This window comes from Poecilia reticulata, linkage group LG19, assembly GCF_000633615.1.
Source record: "Poecilia reticulata strain Guanapo linkage group LG19, Guppy_female_1.0+MT, whole genome shotgun sequence".
Lineage (NCBI taxonomy): Eukaryota > Metazoa > Chordata > Actinopteri > Cyprinodontiformes > Poeciliidae > Poecilia > Poecilia reticulata.
The window spans coordinates 11,637,381-11,642,587 of record NC_024349.1 but is presented as its reverse complement, the minus strand read 5'-3'; positions in this window follow the sequence as shown (position 1 = coordinate 11,642,587).

Here is a 5,207-nt window from a genome sequence, read left to right as displayed (position 1 = left end):
TATTGCCTTCATTCTTTCATGCATGTTTGAGAAATCCTTTAATCTCCATGGCAACCATTCGGATGTGCAAAACGCCTGGGTGGACCTAGCCCTGCCTGTGAGGCGCAGCTCCTCCTCAGAGCTGCAGTTTCCAATCGTCTCACAGAGCAGCCCTCCCCCACTCAGCTTCTTCAGACTAGCCAGCTGCAATTAGCAAACACCTGGTGGAGCTACTGAGTTCATTAAACGAGATGCTTCCCAGTGAAACTCTGGTAGAAATGTTGTTAAAAGGTTAATAGAGGAGCCATGTTGTGATGACTTTCTGAAGGAGGAGCTTCAGAAAGAGCAGGAGTTTTTAAAGAGACAGAGCCCCAATTAAATTACGAAGACATGATTGATATATAGATACATCAATTTTATAACAACTGAAGGTAAAAGTCACTTGATTGTGCTATAAAACTATACTGTGTGCTTGGAAAACACATAAACTACAGTATTTTATTAGCTTGGCATCAAAAGCACGTGATTCGATTAGGTGTGCTAAGGTAGACGAACATCTAAAAGCTGCAGGACAACGGCCTTCGAAAACTGGAGTTCTCCAGAGTAATTGTCCTCACAGTATAACAGGTTTTTCTTCCACTAAACTTTCTCTAAATTGACTTTCAAACAAACGCCAACAGCCAGTTTCCAAACCAGTGACCTTTTCGGGTTCGTTCTTCCTGAGGTTGTGACTGGCAGTCTGCTGGATAACTGTCGAGTCAGCAGTCTTCCTGGATTCTGGTCATTCCTGAACCTGAACGACGAGTCATTCTGGACTCGGCACACAGTGCAGGACACACGGGTTGAACTGTGGAGTTACAGAAACATGGAAAATGTTAAAATGATGTAATTASTTCATAGAAACAACAAATTCAGGTTTTTCCWAAAATCAAAGTGTCATATAAAGACGACCACGGATCTCAAATTAGAACCTACATCTGGTGTTGTGGAAGGTGAAACTGCAGTGAAACGTCTGCTTCTAATCAAGTTGTTGTTTCTTTCAAAATAAGAGCGTTCGCAACACTCTACTGTCTGAAAGTCGCAGCTTAGTGTCACAAACAGACAAACTGCAGCCATAAAGTGTTTTTACTTCACAGTGTGAGCTGTAAACAGGTTTATTAAAGTGGATCTGCTCTTTGCCAATTGTCCCTGAACTCTGAACTGTTCTAAAATTTGCACATAAAGTTAGGGGAACCACAACAAAACCTTTCTGAATATGCAATATTCCAACTGGGTAAAATGTAATTTCCTCAGCTCATTGCTTGGGATATTTAATTCTGCATTCACTTTTTAAACTGAGTTACTAAACTATGTGAACTTTGCATCAATATTTTGCTTTCCTTTTTTTTCATTTGAGCGCTTTTTTCCCTTCCACTTTTTCCCCCTCAAATTGCCCATTTTTGCAGCGTAAACAGGATGCACCCGTCAACATTTTGTGCAGCAGCGCCGCCCGCTCACACATACAGTAAAACAAGCTGCGGGTTCTTTGAAATTCCTGCAGTCATTGTGGCGATTCCCGTCCTCCCCTTCCCAGAACCACCGCAGGGAGAGCGGGGACAGCGGGTCGGCTCATTCGCCGCCGCCKCGAAGCGAAGTGAGTCAGCGCGGCGYTACGGCGATGATTCGACACTTTGGGCCAGGGGTCATTAGGAGTAAACGGAGAGGTCGCGCCGCATTTCTCCTGTCGCTCCGGCTGAAGGACGAGGCGTCAGCTGCAGGGCGAGAGAAAGCCGCTCGGTTTCTGAGAACAGGAAGTGTTTCTCAGGCTGGAAACTGCCGGTAAATGGGTGGTGTCTTATCACTACCTGGACATAGAGAGAGAGAGCGAGAGAGAAAAATCTGAGTCATCAGCTGCCAGAAGGAAACAGTTTAAAATAGATGATCTTTCTGCCCTGAAGCGTAACAAATACGCACGCATTGAATCCCTGYGAGGAGAGGATTTAGTGCTGGAAAACTGCAGAAGAACCAGTTTGATTCGTGTCACAGGCTCAGTGTAAAACTTTGTTGTAAGTATCCTGGCAGATGAGAAAATACCAGAGGAAATAAATCGTTCAGATTCAGCTTTTGCTGAAATGGAGATAACTTTAATGTCTGTGTTATAAAGTAGCTGTAAAATGGAAGGTTTCTGACCTTTAACCTGTACAGTTCAATTAAAGCAAGCTGAAATCTGAGTTGCGTTAAGTAAGGTTGCATAAGAGTGTACTCTAATAACTGGGAGGGTTTTTCCTGACAGTTTCTCAGTCGGATCTTGCAGCAGATTCATGGTCTGCAGAAAGATTCAAAATCATTCAGTGTGTCGAAACRTATCAGGAGTTAAGAAACATTTTACAGAGTTGGACGTACCACGGATGYAACAGRAGGCCCGTCACCGTAACTAATTCTCAGACCCAGGAATGATYGTRATAAACRATAATATTGCTGTTTTGAGACCTTTTCTAGGAATATATTGATATTGACATAMTAATGAAAGYTTGTCCTCTRAGCAAGATGTTCAAAGAATCCAAAATAAAACACAAAAACCAAAAACGATAAATTAAACATAAATAAAACCAGTTAAAATTGAAACCATAAATAAAATGAATGATGTAATCTGTAATCCAAATTTGTTTTCAAAAAAAACAATTGATCATCAGCTCATTTCAATTGATTGTGTGATTAATTGCTTATTGCAGCCCAACATTAATCAATAACTGGGACTTCCCCTTTAGTTGTTTTTGTTTCACAAGAACAACTTTCTTAATCTTGCTAAATTGTACAAACATTCAAAATCTCCCTAATCCATGTAATCCATGTTGGTAAATGTAATCTGAGGAAACAAAGTGTGAGCTAAGATACCCACAGTGAAGCACGGTGGTGGCAGCATCATGCTTTGAGCTTGGGTTTCTATAGCTGGAAATGGAGCGAATTATGAAAAATTTCTGTCAGTTTTAGTTTAAATGCATAACAAGCAACAGAAGTATTTTACTTTAAGTTTTTCCCCCTAAAAAAAGTTCTGRARTCATTTAGTCACGTCTGTGTAAATAATTTTATATCCATTACAAATGTGGGAAAAGATGGAGAAATTGAAATGRTCGCACTAATCTTTACAACTTTCCRAAACAGTCGATCCAGTTGGRTGTAGCCCGGTCTTAAATGTGTTGCTGTGGAGGACACATAAAACCAAAAATAGTTTGCGCCTTTATATAGACGTCATAAAACCGAATCAAGTCATAAATGTCACTGATATAATTAAACCAGGCCAATCGAGAGCCATTAAGTCTCTCCAGAGCGATCAGCTTTAAATTACTGAGGCTGTTTCATGTAAAGACCTAAAAGTTTGGGAGTTGTGGGATTCGTCCAGCCGCTGATAAATAGTTTTTTGTAAGTTAACGTGATTTATGTGCGAATCGGAGTGTTTCTGAATTGCATTATGAGCTCCTGTCTGCAGCCTCATTTAATATCTGCAGGTAATTCAGAGAAGTGCGGCTCTTTCGGCTCATACCGGAAACCACAGCCAACTCCTACACACACACAAAAAAAAAATCAAATAAAAAAATCAAATTTCTGACTTTGAATTCAAACAGTTTAAGAGGTTGTTGGTCGTTATTGTCGTGTTTCTGCTGCGTGTTTCTCTCTCTCTCCCTCTCATCTCCTGAAGAACTCGTTTTTTGTTTTTGTCTGAGTTCAGTTGGAGGTTCCTTTATTTTGCGTTCCTTTTGTTTTCTTTGTTTGTTTCCTTCTGGCGTGTGATCGACTTCACTTCCAGTACGTCCTCTATTTTTATTTTCCCGAAAGAAGAGGGCAAAACAAAAGCCGTCCTCTCTCTCCAACAATAGCCTCGCCTGAGGAGGGTGTGAAGAGATCTTATCTGCGGCTCGGTTCGTCTATTGTTGGGAAGGAGCGACAGCAGCCTCGGGCCTCTCCGGTTCGGCCGCGTTCACATGCAGCGACGTCCAGCACGGATCCAGAAAGGCTGCGGGCGTTTGTTTGTTTGTTTGTTTGTGACCGCCCTCTAGTGGTGAAATGTTGGCACTTCAGGGGGGGAACTTAACATGAGGTCAGAGGTTCATCTCAGTACGTTGGAAAATAATCAGCGAGTTAATTTGTTTCAGTAACAAAAACTTACTCTWTAAATTTGTTCTACGCAGTGAAATATATAAACATTTATTTCTCTTAAAACAAAAATCAAAACTGTATTTTCTCATAATAAATGTAGTACGTTATAAAATATGGCCAGTGCTAATTTTTTATGAATTGCTGCTTCAATGAAATGTCTCATTGTGCTGAAGTGAATTTTCCTAAACTCCCTGAAGGCCCCAGTAATCAATGTTGCTGATTCGCAGTTTTCTTACCACATTTTCTTCCACTCAATTTTCTATTAATMTTCTCAGATAAWGTAGCAAACACAAAAAGAGAGTTACATCAATTAATAGCATGATTAATTACAATTCAGTCAATTTCTACTCTGATTATTATTTTTTGAAAGGCAAGTTGGTTTACAGGCTGTAATTTATTTACGTTTTCAGTTGAGTGCGGATTTTATTTATCCTTTTTCGTCGTTTAGGTTATTTATTTTTTGTCSTTTTTTTTTTCTTTTTTTTTTTGGGGAGTTATTTAAAATATCTTCCAGTTCCAGTATTAAGATCTCCTTACAATATTAAAGTTTATTTATCTTTTGAGAGACCATGCCTGCATTATTCTGCCATTGACGTTATATTTGTTGCGTTTTCAATAGTTGTAAGCCATAATCTTGTAAATAGCATAAAAAATGTTTGGAATATATAATTCTGTGTGAAATTAATAATTTTTTTCCTATTTTGTGTTGAATTAGTGAAACAAATGAACTTTTCAATGAGATTTAAATTTATTCAGAGCACCTTTAGGCTTTATCATCAGAAATAATTGTGATTTTTAAATGTGCTGTTTAACAAAATGCAATGTTCCTAAAAAGTCAAAAGTATATGACGATTTTATCTAGTTTTTTTTTTTTTAAATCTCTTTAAATTTGGGATTTTTCAAGACAAAAATGACTCCATTTCAAAAGTTACAAACTTTGAAKAAGTTTATGATTTTCATTTGAAGCATCTATTAAAAATATTTCGAAATMCATTACACATGCGTTCTCTTTTTTTGATAAATAATAAAGTCTGTCATGACGTAATAAGAGAATTTGATGCTTTCTCAGCCATATTTCCAGAGTTTTCACTCGA